This window comes from Micromys minutus (genome assembly GCF_963924665.1).
Source record: "Micromys minutus genome assembly, chromosome: 19".
Taxonomy (NCBI): Eukaryota; Metazoa; Chordata; class Mammalia; order Rodentia; family Muridae; genus Micromys; species Micromys minutus.
The window spans coordinates 43272937-43295236 of NC_137954.1; positions in this window are offsets into that span (position 1 = coordinate 43272937).

Sequence of the window (22300 nt, forward strand, 5' to 3'; positions counted from 1 at the left end):
CTTATCTCTCATTATGCTTTTGTTGTTTTGTTTTGAAGTTATTCTTTCCCTCCACATCCAAGACTGATCTTAAATAAACATTAATTGTCCTGTCTTTGCCTCTCAAGTGTTGAATGTATAGCCAGGTATTAAATTTTAATGTGGGGTTCTTTTTGTTAACCTTTCACACAATATATTTAATGTGTTCTTCACTTCCACCATTTCCTCTTTGGAGCATTTGCTCCAGTCCAACTTCTCATTCTTTCTCTCTCTCTCTCCACAAAAACATTTATTTATTAATTGAAACAGGGAACATCTAAATTATTGAACAAACTAGCCTGGAACTCACAAACCTTCTTGATTGAGTGCTAATACAGGTGTGTGACAAATTGCTCAATCCAACCTCCATTTTCTTTAGATAATGAGCTAGTTTCTCTGTGCTAAATGAAAACATTTCATTTGGTGATTTATGAACTCTTATTTTTTGTACATTAGGATTCTACCAACTCATATTCCTTTCCCTGAATTGTCCTTCGGTTCTACTACACTGTTATGCATTATTGTCTGATTTCATGCCATATGTACTATTAATCCTTAAGGTCCATTTACTTACCTAGCTGGTAAATTTAATAGCTATCAATGTATTTTATGGTCATTTGTTTTCAGTTTCTACCCAATGACAGAACTCTCTTTTGCAATATCCCCGATGAACCATCTTAACTATCCCTAGAGATGATGCTTTTACGAACCACCTATTATGGTACATGTACAATGAGCCTATGATGGTGCATGCATAACACTAGCCACCCATGCATGACATTCAGGGTTTTTTCCCTGTGTGTATAAAAAGAGAAAAGGTACAATTTTCACACATGTGCATGTCAAGACTAGAGATCAATCTAAGATTTTGTTTCTCTGAATCTACCTTATCATTAAGTTAGTGTTTATTGCTGGATTCTTGGGCTCTTGAGCCAGTGAGCCTAGCTTAGTCAGCAAGCCCTACAGGTCCACTTGCCTTGGCTGTGCCAAGGCTGAAATTATAAGTGCATGTTAAATTCTTATTTTTTAAGATAGGTTCTAAAGATCAAACTCAACTCCCTTGTGTAGGAGACAAACACTTGACTCACTGAAAAACCTTTCCATCTGCGTTATGGTCCTTGAGTATTCTTCACACCAGATATTCATTCTTTAAAGTGAAACCTATTTCCCAGCAGTTCCTACTGCTTATTAACAGCTCTCTCTTTTTCTTGTTTAATAATTAGTTTTATGTTTGAGAGCTTCACACATAAACAGATTTGTTTCTCCCTCTCTTCCGCCGAATTTGTCCTATATGCATCGCCAAAATTCATGTTCTTTAATTATTATTATATATATGTGTGTACATATACATGTATATATAGCATGCTGGCTGCTTTGAGCTTTGCTCAAGTTTTAACAAAGCATGAGGTTTACTTTATTTTCTGCATGGTAATTATTTGGCTATTCATTTATTTTTGATATTCTAATTATATCTTTTTTTATCTTCCCATTCTCTTCTCAAACTCTCTCATATATAAACCCTGCCTTCATTTTTTTTCAAATTTATGACCTCTTTTTATTCCATTAGGTATCATCCATTTTACACACACACACACACACACACACACACACACACACACACACACACAGAGAGAGAGAGAGAGAGAGAGAGAGAGAGAGAGAGAGAGAGAGAGAGAGAGAGAGAGAGAGAGAGATGAATGGACACACATATATTCCTAACTATAACCTACTTGATATTTATCGTGTTACTTGTATGCATGTTTTCAGCCACTTATTGCTTGCTAACCAGCTGGTGTGCTCTTCCCTGAGGAAAATTATTTCCCCTGATCTCAAAATTCCTTATGTGCTTGTAGTTTTTTCTGTAGGGTTAAATCTTTCTGGTCCTTCGCCTGTCCACTTTGGCATGTTTATTGCAGCTGTTCACTTTCAGTTCATGTTTAAGCAGTTGGTGAGAGTTCTTGGGTAAAGCTTCTGACATTACTAGGAGATGCCCCTCTTATTTTTCTGGTCTAAGTTTGATATGCACAGCAACATTGTATACCTTCATGTACCACAAAATCAACACATGTCTCAAGGGAAGTTGAACTTCTCTGTGGAAAATCCATGAGGTCTTGGGTCCTTTAAAAATTTAGTTGTACTGCAAAGTAGATAATCCAAATGTGGTCTACCCAATGTAGTATGCAATGATAGAATAATCACTCTCATTACTAGAACTAAAATAATTTTCCACAAGAATTTCTATTTCCATGCCTTGTATAATCATATATATATTTGTGCTAATATGCAGCATACCTTCAAAAAATAAGGAAAAGTGCATGCTGAGTACAGTGTGCCAAACTGGAATGACTCTAATCAAGAAAAAGAAGGCACTATTAAATTTGTGACTTTCCAAATATTCCTTTTATGACCAACTCTGAGACTTGGGCTTGAATCTAGTCAGTTCACATTATTGGATGGAGCACTCCAGGGGCTGCACATTGAAAACTGCCATTAAGAACAGTAAATCTATAGCATGGCTTATTTCACAGGAGATCTAGTTTCTCTGGCCGACTCTAAGGCAAATTGACCATAATAATGCCTTGACATGTCTATTTCCTATTTTAAGCAAGCTTTCCTCACACGTCACTCAGCTCTCAGCATGCAGATATCTGGAATCACATCAGGGTAACTTGCCCCCTGCAGTAAAAGCACAAAGCAAGCAGAGGACCAGTGACAGGTAACATCCTTGAAGCTCCAAATACGTGACAAGTACTGTCAACCACATGACACGCTGCTGCAGGTCTGTTGGCTCACCTTCAGAGCACTGTTAAAGGGGTTAGGTGAATCAATTCCTCATCCTCATTCCAGATGTGCGCCCAGAAATCAGTGTCTATGAATTCTTGTTTATGTTTTATGAAAGCTACGTACAGTTTCAACAGCTTGAGCTCCAACATATTTCCCTATGTAATTTCTACTATATTTTGACAAGCTATCTTTAGGTTCCTTGGGCACTCTAAGCAATTTAACTAAATGCATCCTGAAAAAGTTAAAAAAAAAAATCTATTGAGCTTTGTCTGTAAGTGAGCATAATTCACATCATCCTTCAAACCACAATTTGAAGGTCACCTCCTGGGTGAGGCTTTCCCATGTACTAAAATTCACACTTGGTATTCCAGTGCCTTTTTAGAAGACAGTTATGTGTGTGGTTATTGCTTTCTTTCATGCACACATTTAAGGAACTTTTGAGGGCTTGTTTAAATGTAAGCTGTGTGATACAGTTTAAAGGGGGGGGGACCTTGTTTAAAAGAAAGTGGAGCTCTAATCTGAAAACAAGCTCGCAAACATGGTGCTGATGCAGTGTAGTATATACAGCAATGAATGATGTTCACAGGATACAGACAGAAAACTCACCAAACTGTCTTGGCTTCAGATCCCTCCAAACTTAATAGCTTGCACACATTATTAGGTTCTGGAGGGAAGAGGCCATGTTATGCCAGGTACATTATGTCACACTTATGGACCAGCTACCCTGGAGTGACGTACTGTTTACGACATAAAGCAGTGATTATTTATATTTGAATTACTGTAAACTGGTGTGTGTGTGTGTGTGTGTGTGTGTGTGTGTGTGTTTTGTCCTGGACTACATTTATCTTAATTGTAAATAACAAAGTATGTGCCTTCAAGAAAATATTTCTTCTAAATTACCCACACAGATTAAAACATATATTAAAAAATAACTGAGCCTTAATGCTAAATAAGGCTAATTGTATTCCAAAAGACTTAATTGTAGATGCCATTTTACTGCAAAAATATATATTAAGGTAACAATTTGCTTCTTGGGGAGGGCAGAGACAAATATTTTCAGAGAAGAGGATTGTTATTTAAGTACACACAGGTTCCATTTTTCTCCTCTTCACTCTAAGCAGCTTCTGCATGAATAAAAGTGTAAGGGACAATAGTCATTCTTTCGAGGACAATCTCACGTTTTAAATAAAGAGACTTGTATACTATGATTTGCAGTTTATGTGCATACAAAGGAATGTTCAGGATGTCTGATATATTCCTGATATCCACAATTCTCAGAGCATCTGTTGTCATTTACATCTCAAAGCAGCTGCCTGGGGAGAAGAAAGTGATAATTCATGATTTTTAAATAAAATATTTTACTTTGAAAAGTATTGATTAAAGTTTCAAGATAGAGTTGATAGTTCCTAAAAGAACCTGATATGGATGACAGAAAGTATAATAATAATAATAAAAAAAATTCCAAAGGTTTAAAAAAGACTGTTCTAAAAGATTGCTTTAAAAGATAGTTTTCAAGAAGATTAATGTGTAAAAAAAAAGTCTTGGGAGAAAATGTGCATCACATTTTAATATCTAGAGCAATATAATTTTTATGAACCACAGGAATATCCTTTTTTTCTCCATTCTATTCTAATTTATATTGCAAGGCGAAAGATACATGGATTATTCTTTTGTATAAAAAATGAGTGCATTTTATTCTCTGATTTCAGACAGTTATTACTCAAGATGCAAACAACTTGAGAAAACAATAGAGAGTACAAACCAATGTTGCATAGCCAATGAAGACCTTGGAGTCAATCAAGGCTTTTAGTTTATATCACGTTTACAGAATATTGTTATATTGCCACAAACAAATATTATGGCCTCAATGTGTTAAAGAATATAAAAACTAATAGAAAATAATGTTCGCACTTTGACAAACCCTAGAATCACCTGGTACGTGAGTGACTAGTCATCCCTGTGAGGAACCATCTTGACTACATTAACTGATATAGAAAGGTCCATCATAATTGTGGATGGGAGCATTTCCTAGGCAGTGGACCCTGGACTGTAAACATAGAGAAAGTCAGTGGTGTCAGCATGGATTCATTGTTCAATGCTTGGCTGATGCTGCAATATGGCCAGCTGCTTCCATTTCCCGATGACTCATCTCCCTGCTGTAATTGGTGTTCCTTGACTGGGAGGCAGGAAACATCCCTTTGCTCTTAGAGTGATTTTGTCACTGTGTTTAGTTACATCAACAGGGGAGGAAAATAACATGCTACATGATATCCTAGCAATCAAGAAGTAAGTTACAGATAGACTGGGAAAATGAGGACCACACGGAGATTACAAAAGTGAAGAAGATGTTGAACACTACATGGAAATCTGCCTCCAGTAAATCCTACTGCTTCTGAGAAGCTAAGAGTAGAGCGGTGAGAAAGCTGAGCCTGATTATCAAGTTGAATAGCTGATAAATTAATCTGATGGATTTGGCCAAGGTATGTGCTGTCAGACTACATCATGTGTTTTGGAAATAACCCCTCCCCCACATTACTTTACACCTACTCTGGTGACTGCTATAAAAATGGCAGAAATAAATAAATAACATGACAGATAAAATTCTCTCTTATACATTAAAGTATTTCAATGAAATTTGGTAATGCATACATTTGTGTGGAGGCAGCAGTGATATTTTGGGAAGAAACACTAAGAAATCGAGCCAAATGTAATCATCTGTTTCATGCCTGGAATATAAAAACAGTTAGGAAATTCCAGCAAGTATATCATAGAATGTTTAGGAGTTCCAGAGACATTGCCATATTCTGGTTTCCTTCTGATCATTATCTCAGCAGGTGAATATTAGTTTCTTCATAGGGAATATAAAAAGCAATATTGTTATAAGACCTATATTTCTTTGTCACTGTTACCTTGTGACATTTGAAAAGGAACATGTAGCCCAGGCATCCTAAATGTAACAGTATGTGGATGCAGTTCCAGTCTCACAACAGCAAGGAAGGCCACAGCCTGAAGGTTTGAGTTTACAGCTTCCATTTAAAGCTTGTGTCCGTCACCTTTTCCTGTGTGGCCTTAGCAACAGACTCAGGATGCTGTAAGTACTTCAGAGCCAAAGAGTAATATATTTAGCCCAGACATTTAAGTGTAATCTTCTCTGTCCTCCTTCAAAACTATTGGAAATAAATTCCTCTTAAACATTCAAAAATAAAACAAAACAAAAGCTCTGTTTTAGGTGATTTAAATCTCTGCCTTGTGTTTCTACCATTTTAGAGCAACATGGCATGTTCTGGAGAAGGAAAACTGCTGTCCGTACATGATCCTGGCCTGTCTGGCCATCAGTCCTCTGTGTCCTTTACATACTCTTAGGTTGCACAGCAGGATAAAGCCAAATATTCTGTTTTTGCTGAGGGAGTCGTTCAGCCAGCCAAGGCCTGTGTGATGTAGGGTGAGAAAAAGAGAACGTTAACCAGGTATGACCTTTATCATACACGGTATCAAAATGCAATTTCGACACGTGCACTTGGGAAGCAGGCCAGGCTAAAGATAAAGAGAGTGTTCTTCAAAGAAAGGCCCTTAAGTCATATTTAATTAAACTGTCTTCTTTTTCTTACAAACCATGTTGTCTATTTTTTTATGCTAGAGTCTTAAAGGATTCTAGCTACCATGTAAATTCGGATAGTTATGCTATTAACATCATTGTAACGTGTCACCTCATGGAAAGCAGACTTTCTGATGCATCTAGTTAAATCTTGGGAGTAAAAGAATGAACACTAGACAGTGTGTTTAAATGCAGATTGCTAGCATTCTGTGTTTAACTATGCTTAAATGATACTTCTTAACTTATGCTTCACAATCTTCTTTCTCTTCTGCACCAATTAATACGTGGATTTGAAAGTAGGAAGCATTTATATTTCACTCTTTCAGTACATATTACAATTTGTGTGCTAAAGTTGACATTTTGACCAAAGTGTTATGGATACCAAAGTTTATATTACCTATAAAACTAGTGGCTTCATCAGTCACCAGATGGTTGTTGGTTTGTACTAAATTGAAACGTCAAAGAGATATATAATACAACATAGAATTAATATTGTTTTACAAATGATCGCCTGTAAGTTTTATACATATATAGTTAAGTTTTACCTTTAATTAAGTTATATATATATATATATATATATATATATATATATATATATATATAATATATATGTATGTATGTATATACACACACACACACACACACACACTCACACATACATACATGGCTAAGAATTGGTTTGCTTTGCTTTAGATAAAAGAAAATAAACCTAAAAGTCTTACATTTTAAGTTAAGATGTTTAAGTTAGGTCAAATTTTTATGAAACCATTTTCCATATGGAATTCTGTCCTGGCTGCCATGTTTGTATGTGTATGGCATTGGTCCAGCTTCGGCTAGTCTTAGACTACTTTAATCAGCAGAAGTGAGTTCTGTCTAATTGTCAGACTGAGAGCATACTTAGGTTTTTATTACCTTACTAATACTTCAAAATTGCATCTAATTAATTCAGCCATATTGATCAAAAGATACCATCCCTATAAAAACTACACAAGTAATTCTGTGTCTCAGAGACTTCAAAAAATTGCTCAGAAATTCATTTATACCCTGCATGGTCTTCTTCGATGCTTTTGTAGATAGAACCTTAAGGCTTCTAAGCATCCTCCCTTGGACCCCGCTTGTTACTTAGCTTCTTGGAGTCTGTGGATTGTAGCATGGTTGTTCTGTGCTTTGTTACTTGAGCATATGTCTCGGTCTGGGTAATCCCACTCATGATAACATTTTCTAGTTCCATCCATTTGTATGAAAACTTGTAATTTCATTGATTTTACTGAGAAGTATTGCATCAGGAAAATGCAGTACATTTTGTACATCCGTTCTTCAGTTGAAGGACAACTTGGTTGTTTCTAGTCTCTGGCTATTACAAATAAGACTGCTATGAACATAGTGAAGCCAGAGTTCTTGTGGAGCATCCTTTTGGGTATATGCTCAGTAGTGGTATAACCAGGTCTTCATGTAGAACTAGTTCCGATTTTCTGGAGAAGCACCAGATTGATTTTCAGAATAGTTGAGAGAGTTTGCACACCCACCAGCAATGGATCTTAGCTATTCTGAAGGGTATAAGATGGAATCTCAGAATCAGTTTGATTTGAATTCCCCTGATGACTAAAGATGTTGAACAGTTCTTTAATGTTTTTAACCATTAAAATTATTTTGTCAAGAATACTGTTTAGTTCTACACTATGTTTAAATTGGGTTGTTAGCTCTGTTGCTGTCTAATTTCTTGAGTTCTTTATATATTTTGGATATTAGTGCTCTGTCAAATGTAGGGTTGGTAAAGATCTTTTCCCATTCTGTAAGCAGCTGTTTTATCCTATTGATGGTGGCCTTTGGCTTACAGAAGCTTTTCAGTTTTATTAGATTCCATTTATTAATTGTTTTTCTTAGTCTCTGAGCTGTTGGTGTTCCAGTCCAAAAGTTGTCTCCTGTGCCAAGGTGTTCAAATCTATTCTCCACATTTTCTTGTCTAAGACTTAGTGTTTCTGGTTTTATGTTGAGATCTTTGATTCACTTGAACTTGAGTTTTGTGGAGGGTGTAAATATAGGTCTATTAGCATGTCATAATAGAACCTAGCCACCAACACTATTAATAACATTCTCCTGTAGTGGCAGACAGGGGGATAGCATGACTGTCATCTGCCTGGTTTCATTAGTAGCTAATGAAAACAGATGCAGGGACTTAAAGACAAACATTAGGCAGAGCTCAGGGAATCTTATGGAAGGAGGGGAGGAAGGATTGAAAGAGCCAAAGATGTCAAGGACACCACAAGAAAACCCAGAGAATCCACAAATGTGGCCACATAGGTATTCACAGAGACTGTACCATCAGCCAGCAAGCATGTTTGGTACAGACCTAGTCACCCTACACATATGTAACAGATGCACATAGTCCTAATATGAGATCTCTAACAGCATGAGCAGGGCTGTCTCTGCCTCACTCTGCTCTCTGCCTTTGGACTTTTTTTTTTTTTTCTAAACTGAACGGTTTAGAAAAAGGCCTATTTTAGCCTCAGTAAAAGATGTGCCCAGTCATATTACAACTTGATATACCAACGTGGTTTGATATTGGAGGCTTCCCCTTCCCTGAGGAGACAGGAAGGGGGCATAAAGAAAATGAGAGGGGCTTACTGGGAGGAGAGGAGAAAGGGGAAACTTCAATGGGTGAAAAGGTTTTTCATAGTTCATGAGCTCTAACTTGTAAAACAATGTGACTAGTTCAGCTAAGTTTTACATAAAATTAAAAAGTAAACACAGAGTAGCAGTATTCACAAAATATTTCAGGGTTATAGTAAGCATATGCTTAATTCTAATTTCAGTTAACTTGGGGGGATTGTTTTGTGAAAATAATCTTACAGGCTCTTGACCTTCTTTAGCATCAACATCAATTCTCACCCCTGTTTAAAGTTTGTAAAAAGAGCTGTTGCTGGTTCAGAGCAATGTTCCCTAGTCTGATGGTCCTAACAGGGGCAGCTCAAGGCATGTTTTCCAAAGAATCTTGTCTAAAGTAATATTTAATACACTATCCTAAATCTTTCCAAAATATGATTTTAAAATACAGGTCCATGATTATTCTTTATCAATAAAATCTAGAATCAGAAACAGAAATGAGAGTCCTTTATTGTCAGTCATTGTACATAAGATATTTTTATTCTAGGTGTGAAAGAATGTTATATCAAAGGAGTGTGTTAGTGCTTAGATTGTTCAAAATATTATTATGTTATATAATAATATGCTTAATAATATTATTATTAGTAGTAATTATAATAAAAATGTCTAGGGAGAAAAAGAGTAAGTGACTCCTCCGGGTCAGAGTTAGAACTGAAGATTAAATGCCCACATATGAAGGTAACATGATGTCATATATTTTAGGGTCTTCATGGGGAGTCAGGTTTAAGGCACAGACAGAGGCAGAATCACATGTAAGCATTCTACAAAAGACTTCATCCTAAGCATTTCAAGTCTTCTAATATTTATTTCTGTATTTGCCATGTTAAAATTAGTTTTCACCATTTTCCTCTTTGACTTTTTTATATATGTATATAATACAATTTTACTGTTTTTCACACATCTGTCTCTCACCTCCCTGCCTCTTCTGTCGAACCACTTCTTTCTCTGCTACTCTTTTTTCTTTAACATTTGTGTGAGAACATCTAGTTTAATTACAGTTGCTTCCACAAGTGTGAGTAGGACATGCTCTCTCTCTAAGGCTTGAGGACTATGGAGAAAGAGGAATGGGAAAGATGAGAGAGCTAGAAGATGGGAGACTTGCTGCGAAAGAACACCTTGCACAAAACCCATGCAACCTTGAGCTCATAGCACTATCATGGATGGAGGTACACTAGGAGAGGAAAAAGAACTCCTACACTTGCTGCATGTACAGCCCACAAACTGGGCTTGTGTTTTACTGAGAAAAAAAAATTCCTATTTCCATGTCTTGTTTTTTCCAGTGCTTTGTGGTGTCTTATTTTTGGCTTTGAGCTAAGATCCAAGTAAGTAGAAGGGCCTTTTTTTTTTTTTTTTTTTTTTTTGAAGAGATGGAGGTATAACACAATATGTAGTATTATCCATCAGTCTTAAGCCCTTAGGTCCAACCCCAGCACTTTATAAACCCTAAAATCTGGATTTTGTATCTATATATCCCAAAACTCTAAGAATGCAGGTAGGGTAAGTGACATCCATGCTCCTCTCCATCTTGTTTCCATGTCGTATGTGTTAGTTGTATTCCTCCATGGCTTCTGCATCATCTCCTGTCTCCAGATTCCTGCCCTGTGTGAGTTCCTGTCCTGATTTCCTTTAATGATGAACAGCAATGTGGAAGTGTAAGCTAAATAAACCCTTGCCTCCACAACTTGTGTCTTGGTCATGATATTTTGTTCAGTAACACAAATCCTGACTAAGATGAAAGCTGTTGTCTACCAACAGACTTTTGTGTAACTAAATCCTTATTCTAATACTTACTATTTCACCATGAAGAAACTCTGCAATCACTATATGTCCCTTTCCATACTTGTAAAAGTGGCTGAATTCCTGTAAGTAAAAGGAGTTGGTATCATACATCCAAAGTGCTGTGCATTGTGTCTGATGCACACAACACATTTGTATATTCTCAAATGAGTAATATCTATGCAAAATTTTTGATCTGTACAAAGACAAATCATTTGCCTGAAGATATTAAAATTATTTTTAAAAGGAAGACTTTAGCTTTTCTATGTTTCTCCACAATTTATGCTTCAGTATTTTATTAGCTTTTCCATCAATAAAATAAGAAATAAGATACTATGAATTCCTATCTCCAAAAAAAAAAATGTCAGCTGAAGTCTATCTAATGAGACTTTCCAATGGGTAACACTTTAAAAGTTCCATTTTCTTATAGAGTCATATTCCCTTACAACCCTGCAACTTTTATTTATCACAATTTCAAACTTACATGAATAACCAATCAGAATATTTTTCTTCGTTTAAGCTAGTATCTTCTTTAAAACGAAAATCTGCCGTGAAGATGTGGCTATGTTCTTGATTCTGCTAATATAGATTTTCTTCAGGAGGTAATCACAGTCTCAATTACTGATAACTGTGGAAGCTTCACTGCTTGAGAACTGAGGAAATGGAAGATGAAGTCATTTTCTAGGGCTGACTTGCATTATTGTTACTCTGATCATTTAGAAGGTGGCAGAAGTGAGCAAGGGAGTGTTGCGTTGGCATGACAAATAAGGCTAATGAGCCATGATGATACATAACACAAACCAACCCACTGCAGCAAAGTGCTGTTTACAAGCTTGTTCTGTAAGCAATGAGTATGCACTCCAGAAGTCAGCCAGCTCTAGCATTCTTAATTAATTAGAAATGGTAAGTGGATTTTAGCTGCTTGCTTTCCTGTTGAGGCTCACAGGGAAGGCAGTCATCAACAGAATTTTAGAGAAAGTGAAGTTTTCTGTACACAGAGCATTTTTAACCAGGATCTAAATTAGACATTTACCTAATCTTATTTTTAATCTAGTTTAGAGAGAGATATAGTATTCTACTATATAAGTAGGGTTGCAAAATACTAAACCGCAATTTTTCAAATAATAGTGTTATATAGAGAAAGAATGCAAAGCTTCTATAAATGGGATTTTTCTCCTACTGCTTGATTTATTCTTAAGATTTCATTTTCTTGAGAATTATTGTATCCCCAATTAAAGTTTCATTTTTTAGTAAAAATTAGCATGAATAATGTACATGTAGATTAGAGGATAGTATCTGCTTCAGCAAGAGCTGCTAAAGCTACGGTTTTGTCTAACAGTGTATACCTCTATGAGACTGGAAAAAAGAGCTCTCCACAACAATTATATTCAGATGTTTCATGGTTTATTTTTCCTAAGTAAAATTTCAAAATGAACCAGAAAACTATGAGTAACCCAAAATTAATTTATTAAACACTTTCTCTGGAGTTCTGTTCTTATCCTCATCTGTCATTAGCTATAATATACCTTTCTATAGTCACCGATGAGGGTTCTGATGTCCTACCACAGGAACCACATACAGGTTACACACAATTACATTTATGTGCTTAGAAGGTTAACATTGCCCATACCTGTGAAAATAAGACTCACCCATCATTCTCCTTCAGCAAATTCTCTGCTCTGCCTGGTATTTCTATTCAGGAGAAGAAATAATTAATGAGGATTAGAACCTAATTGTTTATAACAGATCTACCCAGGAGTAAATTCAAAGGCTTTCAACCCTCTTTGTTGGTCAATAAAGAAGATTGCTAAACTGTAAGAAAAATACTTGCTACTACATTTCAACAACTTGAGAACATATACACACAATGTTTCAATGATCTTTCTACAAGAGTGTTATATTGTTTTGTATCCTTTTGTGTATATTTTTATATTAAGGTAGAGTTAATTAACACTACTCAGTACCTGGGTAGTAAAAATTCTGATTATAAGACAGATTAGCTGGTACCTGTTTCATTAGCTTTATTGTTATTGTGATAAAACTTTGAACCAATATAACTTGGGAGGAAAAGTATTTATTTTTAGCTTACTGTACATCTTTTCTATCAAAAGGGCAGTTAGGGCAAGAACTGAAGTAAAAATCATGGGGAAATGCTCTTTTCTGGCTTCATCTCTACAAATTGCTCAGCTTGCTTTCTTAGAAAGCCCATGACCACCCGTGCTCCTGCCCAGGAACAGAAGCACTCACAATGAACTGGCCCTCAACATCAACTACTATTGAAGAAAATACCCCACAGCCCAAACTGAGAGAAACAATTTATCAGTCCATGTTCCCTCTTTTCAGGTGACAGTAGTTTCTGTCAAGTTGACAAAAAAAAACTAACCATCAAAGTACCTTATGTACTTTCAGCCATTGACAAGATATTTTGGAACATAATACCTTCATTCTGCTTACTCTGAAACAGGTGGGCCGCTTTTGTTTGAAATATTATACCAGAGGGATCAGCATCCTTCCTGGAACAGGGCAGGTGGTTAAGCCTATCTTTGAAGGGATAAGAAAATTAATGAATACCACCAAGAGAGCAGAGTCATAGAAGCTGGTATGTTAATCAATTGGTGAAAAATTGTGATAAAGATTTCCTAGGCCAGTACTTCCTTTATCTGTCACAAATAACTGATTGTCAGCAAAGATAAAATCTTTTTGTCACCAATTTTTCTATAGTATGACTTATCTTTTATCAGCACTCCTTTCCACAAACAGTAATCTATGACTTCAAAAATCTATATAAGGGGATTAGCAAAGAGCTACATAATCAAAGTCATTGTTTGTCAGAGAGTTTTTACTTTAATTTCTCAATGACTCTTTATTGGAGTCAACATTACTACTTTTAGACAAAGACCTTACATATTCCATTTTTCTTTATTTGTGTGTATATATGCTTGTGTGTTTAGAAGTGGATTTGCCCTTATCCTTTATATTCTTCATTCTCACGGAGACAAAGTAGACAAGAAAGCAAAATCTATTGCTTATTTTAATGTAATTATAATGTAAAGATCATGTTAGAAAATTTATCATTATGATTTGTATCCATCTTGATTTCTTTTTCTCTGTCATAAATTTCTTTTGCATGTTTACTAAGCAAGTATCACATTATATAGCATTGAATTTTTGACCTTCTGTATGATTTTAATGCATGCCTCTCTTCAATCTGTAAGTTATATAGAAAAATACATATATAGAACTGTACAGATCTGTGCATATGTATCCTAGAAACCTGATACTCAACGACTTTATAATTTTAATAATTGTTTACTGCTTAAATCAATTTGTCCTTTACCTTCTCTTCTGCAAATAAATATATTAGCTCAAAAATCAGCTACCAATATGTTCTCTCAGAATTTCCAAGCTTCTTTCTTTACTTCTTGCCCAATTAATTTTAAATCCTCACAGAATCCACTTTTAAATTATTTATCAAACCTACAATTCTTCTCAATTCCTACTACCAATATTCTCCCACAATCCATTTTCCCTATACATTTCAGTAAAATCTTCACAAACTAAAGCTTGACTTAGCTATCCTCTGGTTTGTTTTCTTTCTTTCATTTTAAATTTTATCTTCAAGATTCAAACCTTTAAATGATTTTTAAATTACCATAGGAAAAGAGTAGACTCATATTTTGAGCATTAATCTTTTTCTGTATAATTAAATTTGGACTGCTTATTAAATCCAGTAATTGAAGAGAGAGAACAATTTTTAAAGAAGCTAGTCATTTTTATAATACAGAGAAAAGAAATACCCACTTCCATCTCTGGAAAAGCTTTAAGAATAAATATTACAGAAATATAGTACCATCCAAGAGGTAGAACTGAAAGAGTTAAAATTTCAAGATAGCCCCACTAACCCTGCCTTGAGGACAAAGGCTGAGAACAAAAACTGCAGACCACCTGGTCTCGATAAGGTCTGGCTCTTCAGTCCTGCAAAAAACAAGTACAAGGTCAGTGTACCCCAAAATAGAGTGGCCTAGAGTTGAATCATATCCAAAATAGGCAGTGTGCCAACTTGAATGAACCAATGAAATTGCTATGTGCTTGTTCCTAACTGCTTATGTAATTTTCCCTTTAAACATGTCCCTCTAATTGAGTTTGGGGTCGACTCCTCTATCTCCTGTGTGAGTTATGTGTCATCCCCAGAGCTCTGGTCTCCCACTGCCTCCTAAATAAACCTTTTGCCTGATTGCAGCAAAATAGGCTCTCTGTGAGTTCTTGAGTTTGCATTCTCCAAGTAGAGTGAGGAGCTTCCCCAGTTTGGGGGTCTTTAAGAACTATGGTAAAAATGGTGCTGGGCAAATATTCTCTTTATTATAAGTGGGAGGAACAACCAGGCCACAACATCTTGGAAAATCACCTCATATATTAGGGAGACAGTTGTGTGTGCTGGCAAAGGTGACAGATTCATAAGTGTGAATGGAATTTCTTAGTAAAGACAAGAAAGACTCTGAAGTGTCTGTTTTCCACGTTGTCTGCAATGACAGCCATAGTTACTGAAACTGAGTGGAAAAACACCTTCGAAAAATTCTACATGAAAACAGTCAAATATTTAGCAAGAGACTGTGCATTTCACTTATTTTATTAAATAATGACTTTATTGTTCAGAGAACTTAATTCAGCTCTTTAACATCACAGAGTGGCATTCTTAAAGCATTGTTTATTTTTGTATTTGTTATGTTGTAATTTACTCTAAATTGAAGAAGAGGCTTATGAGATTCAGGAAGTAAACAAAACTGGCAAGCCAGGAAAAAGCAACAAAGTCCCGTGGCCTTCCACTACCCCAGTTAGCTCCTGGCATGCAGCTTTTATAAGCAGCCCCCTATCCCCTGCTTCTGGGGTTAGCTCTTCAGTAATAGGTGATACAGCTGCCTTTGTGTCTTGAGAAACCCCAGTCAACTTCCTATTTCACCAAATGGGATTGGGTATAATTGTCTCCTTGACTTGTATTAGTTTTCTTTTCTATTTTTTTTATTGAAGAACTTTATTTTAAAAAACAAAGATAAATGTACAACTTTTAAGCATTTTTAAATAAAAGTATATGAATACATTTTTGTCATTGCTTGGCTTTTTTAAAACCTTTGGTAGTGTGCATTAAGATCTTACTAGTTACAATGAGCATAAAGTACATGTAAAACCGGATGTAACCTGGAATTAGTCAAAGTTTTCTTTGTCTGTAAGGAGTAAACATAATGTTTTTTTCTTTTCTTTTCTTTTCTTTTTTCTTTTCTTGAACTTCACACAGTCTGTGAGTTGTTTCTGGAGTGTTCATAACTTTCTGGGGTTAGTCTCCAATTATCAGTGACTGCATATTATGTCTGTTCTTTTGTGACTGGGTTATCTCACTCAGGATGATATTCTCTAGATGCATCCATTTTCTTACGAATTTCATAAAGTCATTGTTTCTGATAACTGAGTAATACTCCATTGTGTAAATGTACCACAATTTTTGTATTCATTAATCTACTGAAGGACATCTGGGTTCTTTCTATCTGGTTTGATTAGAGGTTTCTTCACCACTTTTCAGGATTACTCACCACGAGACACACTAATCATTGTTTGGAGGTCATTGATCTCACTTTATGGTTTCTTGATCTTTCTTGAGTACACACATTTATCATATAAAGAATGTGGCATATTAACCATGTTTGCATCTCCATACTCTAGCACATAAATTGACAAACCTGGCCAGTAAACATAAATGTAGTATGAAAATGTGAATATATGCTAAAGAGTTTTCTTGGGTTATTGTTGTCCATATAATTTTTCAGTATTGAGACTTCTAAATGTTTGCCAGATTCTTTGAATCTATTAATTTTTTTCTGGAGTTAAGGGTAACGAATATTAATAATTTATTAAGAACTCCATGTGACTTAAAGAAGACCACTTTTGTAGCAGGTGATAGTCTAAGCCCCAGGGATGAAGCCCTGCTATGATGTAAGTTGCCTTCTGGTAGTAAATAAACCATGAAGAGTATATTGCAAATGCACAGCATAAGAACAAGTACATTTTAGCTCACATGTAGCACAGTATTAGTAAGGCTTTAGCTTTTAAGTGCAAACAGTGCATGAATGTTCATATAATGTAAGTTTAAGAACTATTGGGAGAGAGGAGAAGACAGTGAGACAGAAAACAGCTGCTGGATAATTTTAGGAAGGGGAGGATCATTGCTGATTGACAGGGTGTAGAGATTAGGAAACAGTTGCTTGGGAACAATTAATTAAATGTAGAAGACAGAAATGCAAGAAATGTTTAAGCAGAGTAGAATTCATTAGACTGAGCCTTCCATGCTAGGAGACATTTAGGCCAGTACTAAAAATCCATGCACGAGTAACCTCTTCTTCTGCCCCAAACCACACACACCTGAAAGATTTTTATCTCATTTGTATGACGAAACAGAATTATGTAGGAATAACTATGAGAAAATATTTAAAGATTATTTAAATTACACTGAGTGACATGCTATGCCCAAAGGAATTCAAGATGTGACAAGAGGCAGTTAGATAGCAGGGTTCATCCCACGGTTCTCTACAAGATGTAACCTGGAAATAGTCAAAGTTTTCTTGCTGTGTAAAAAATAAGCATAATGGATTTTTTCCTTTTTTTTTTTCCTTTTGGCCTTTGTTTTTCTTGAAATTCATATAGTTTGGGAGTTGTTTCTGGGGTGTTCAGGGCTTTCTGGGGTTAGCATCCCACTATCAGTGACTGCATATTATGTCTGTTCTTTTGTGACTGGGTTACCTCACTCAGGATGATATTCTCTAGATGCAGCCATTTTCTTAAGAATTTCACAAAGTCATTGTTTCTGATAGCTGAGTAATACTCCATTGTGTAAATATACCACAATATTTGTATCCATTCATCTACTGAAGGACATCTGGGTACTTACCAGCCTCTGGCTATTATAAATAGGGCTCCTATGAACAGGTGGAGCATGTGTCTTTGTATGTGGAGCTTCCCTGGGGTATATGCCCAGAATTAGAATAACTGGATCTTCAGGTAGTACTATGTCCAATTTTCTGAGGAATTGTCAGACTAATTTCCAGAGTGGCTATACCAGTTTACAACCCCACCAACAGTGGAGAAGTGTTTCTCTTTCTCTACATCCTTGCCAGCATCTGCTGTCATCTGAATTTTTGATCTTAGCCATTCTGGTTGGTGTGAGGTTGAATTTCAGGGTTGTTTTAATTTGCATTTTTAATAGGGTTGCTTGATTCTCTGGTGGATAACTTCTTGAGTTCTTTGTATACCTTGGAAATTAGGCCTCTATCAGATGTGGGTTTGGTATAGACCTTTTCTCAATCTGTTGGCTGCCGTTTTGTTTTCTTGGCAGTGTCCTTAGCCTTAAAGAAACTTTGCAATCTCATTAATTTTCAGTTGTCAATATTTCACCTTAGAGCACGAGCAATTGTTGTTCTGTTCAGGAAATTTTCTCCTGAGCCTATATGTTCTGTTTTCCCTACTTTCTCTTCTAATAGTTTCAGTGTACCTGGTTTAATATGGAGATCTTTGATCTACTTGCACTTGAGCTTAGTACAAGGAGATAAGAAAGGGTCTGTTTTTATTCTTCTGCATGCTGAGTGCCAGTAGGACCAAAACCATTTGTTGAAGAGCCTGTCCTTTATCCATTGAATGTTTACAGCTCCTTTGTCAAAAATCAAGTGACAATATATGTGAGGACTCATTTCTGGATGTTCTATTCTAGTTCATTCATCCACGTGCCTATCTTTGTACCAGTACCATTCAGTTTTTAATACAATTACCTTGTAATATAGCTTGAGGTCGGGGATGGTGATTCCCACACATGTTTTCTTGTTGTTGAAAATGGATTTTGCTATTCTAAGTCTTTTGTTATTATAGATGAAATTGCACATTGCTCTTTCCAATTCAATGAAGAATTGAGTTGGAATTTTGATGAGGATTGCATTGAATCTGTAGTTTGCTTTTGGTAAGATGTCCTTTTCTAAAATGTTGACCCTTCCAATCCATGAGAATGGGAGATCTTTCCATTTTCTGAGATCTTCCTCGATTTCCTTCTTTACAGGTTTGAAGTTCTTGTCATACAGGTCCTTCACTTGCTTAGTTGAGTCACACAAAGTTATTTCATAGGTTTTGTGACTATTGTGAAGGGTATATTTTCCTAATTTCTTTCTCCACATGTTTTTCCTTTGAATATAGGAAGGCTACTGATTTGAGTTAATTTTATATCCAACCACTTTGCTGAACTTGTTTATCAGATGTAGGAGTTCTCTGGTAGAATTTTTGGGGTCACTTAAGTACACTATCATGTAATCGGCAAAGAGTGATGTTTTTACTTCTTCCTTTCCAATTTGTATCCCTTTGATTTTCTTTTGCTGTCTAATTTCTTTGGCCAGGAATTCCAGTCCTATGTTGAATAGGTAGGGGAGAGTGGGAAGCCTTGTCGAGTCCCTGATTTTAGTGGATTGCTTCAAATTTCCCACCATTATGTTTGATGTTGGCTGTTGGTTTGCTGTATATTGCTTTTATTATGTTTAGGTATGGGCCTTGGACTTCTGTTCTTTCCAAGACTTTTAACATGAAGGGGTGTTGAATTTTGTCAAATGCTTTCTCAGTATCCAGTGAGATGACCATGTGGTTTTTTTCTTTGAGTTTGTTTATATGGTGGATTACATTGATGGATTTCTGTATGTTAAACTATCTCTGCATGCTAGGGATGAAGCCTACTTGATCATGGTAAATGATCATTTTGATGTGTTCTTGGATTCCGTTTGCAAGAATTTTATTGAGGATTTTTACATCAATGTTCATAAGTGAGATTGGTCTGAGGTTCTCTTTTAGTGTAGTGTCTCTGTGTGGTTTAGAAATGAGGGTTATTGTAGCCTCAAAAAATGAATTACGTTGTTTTCCATCTGATTCTATTCTGTGGAATAGTTTGAAGAATATTAGTATTTATTGTCAATAAATGTCTGATAAAATTCTGCACTAAACCAATTTGGAGCTGGGCTCTTTTTGGTTGGGAGGCTTTAATGACTGCCTCTATTTTTTTAGGTATTATGGGATGATTTAGATGGTTTACCTGGTCCTGATTTAACTTTAGTACCTTGTATCTGTCTAGGAATTCATCCATTTCCTCCAGATTTTCCAGCTTTGTTGAGTATAGCCTTTTGTAATCTGATGATTTCTTGAATTTCCTCAGTTTCAGTTGTTATTTCTCCACTTTCATTTCTGATTTTGTTAGTTTGGATACTCTCTCTTTGCCCTCTAGTTAGTCTAGCTAAGGGTTTATCAATGTTCTTGATTTTCTCAAAGAACCAGCTCTTTGTTTTCAATGGTTCTTTTTGTTTCTATTTGGTCAATTTCTTCCCTATGTTTGATTATTTCTTGCTGTCTACTTCTTTTGGGTGTATCTGCTTCCTTTTGTTCTAGAGCTTTTAGCTGTGCTGTCCAGTTGCTGATGTAAGCTCTCTGCATTTTCTTTTGGAAGCACTTAGAGCTATGAGTTTTCCTCTCAGTACTGCTTTCATTGCATTCCATAGGTGTGGGTATGTTGTGTTTTCATTTTCATTGAATTATAGAAAATCCTTGATTCCTTTCTCTATTTCTTCTTTGACCCTGCTATCGTTTAACAGATCATTGTTTAGTTTCCATGTGTATGTGGGCTTTTTATTGCCTTTGTTGTGGTTAAAGACCAGCCTTAGACCATGGTGATCTGAGAGGATGCATGGGAGTATTTCAATCTTCTTATATCTATTGAGTATCCTTGTTCAGTTTTTGTTTCCCTGATCTGTCCATTGGTGCAAGTGGGGTATTGAGGTCTCCCACTATTATTATGTGGGGTGCAATGTATTTTTTGAGCTTTAGTAGGGTTTCTTTTATTAATGTGGGTGCTTTTGTATTTGGAGCATGTACGTTAAGGATTGAGAGTTCCTCCTTACAAATTTCCCCTGTTATGAGTAAAAAGTGTCCTTCCTTATCTTTTTTGATAGCTTTTGGTTGAAAATCTACTTTATTCGATATTAGAATGGCCACTCCAGCTTGCTTCTTGAAGCCATTTGCTTGGAAGGTTTTTTCCCACCCTTTTACTCTGAGATAGTGTCTGTCTTTGTCTCTGCGATGAGTTTCTTGTATGCAACAAATTACTGGGTATTGTTTATATATCCAGTCTGATAGGCTGTGTCTCTTTATTGTGGAATTAAATCCATTTATGTTAACAGATATCAAGGAATTGTGGTTGCTGTTTCCTGCTATTTTTGCTCTTGGAGTTTGAATTGTGCCTGTATGTCTTTCTTCTTTTGGTTTTCTTGCTTAGGAGTTTTCTTGTTTTTATTAGGATTTACTTCCTCTCGTTGTAATCGGTTTTCCATCTATAATTTGTTGTAGTGTTGGGTTTGTTGTCAGATACTGTGTAAATTTAGTTTTGTCTTGGAATATCTTAGTCTCTCCATCTATGGTGATTGAGAGTTTTGCTGGTTATAGCAGCTTTGGCTGGCACCTGTGCTCTCTTAGGGTCTGCATGATATCTGACCAGGCTCTTCTAGCTTTCATAGTCTCTGTTTAGAAATCGGGTGTGATTCTGATTGGTCAGCCTTTATATGTTAGATGGCCTTTTTCCCTTACTGCTTTTAATATTTTTTCTTTACTTTGGGCACTTGGCGTTTTGACTATTATGTGTTGGGAGGAGTTTCTTTTCTGATCCAATCTATTTGGAGTTTGGTAGGCTTGTTTAATGCTCATGGTCATCTCATTCTTAAGAGTAGGGAAGTTTTCTTCTATGATTTTTTTGAAGATATTTACTGTGCCTCTTAGTTGACATTCTTCACCCACTTCTATTCCTATTATCCTTAGGTTTGGTCTTCTCTTTGTGTCCTGGATCTCCTGGACATTTTGGGTTAGGAGCTTTTTGCTTTTTGCATCTTCTCTGACTGTTTTGTCTATGTTTTCAATGTTGTCTTCGGCCCCGAGATTCTCTCTTCCATCTCTTGTAGTCTATTAGAAATGCTTGCATCTGTGACTTCTGATTTCTTTTTTAGGTGTTCTACCTCTAGAGTTATCTCTTTTAGTGTGTTCTTTATTGTGTTAATTACCGTTTTAAATTCCTTCTTCCATTCTTTGGTACTGTTTTTCTCTAGTTCTTTGAGTTCTCTGAGTGTTTTTCTTGTTTCCTCTTTAAAAGCTTCTAATTCTTTATGCTTTTCCTCCTGTTCTTATTTAAGGATCTCTATCATCATCTTGAGGTATGATTTTAGGTCTGTGTCTTCTTTTTCTGGAGTGTTTGGCATTCCACTGTTTGCTGTGTTGGGAGAGCTGGGTACTGGTGTTGCCAGGTTGTCTTGGTTTCCCTGGGGTACATTCTTTCCCTTTCCTCTTGCCATCTTTTTGTAAGTCTTGTGTCCCTGAATCACTGCTGGCTCACCACTGGCTCACTGCTGGCTCACT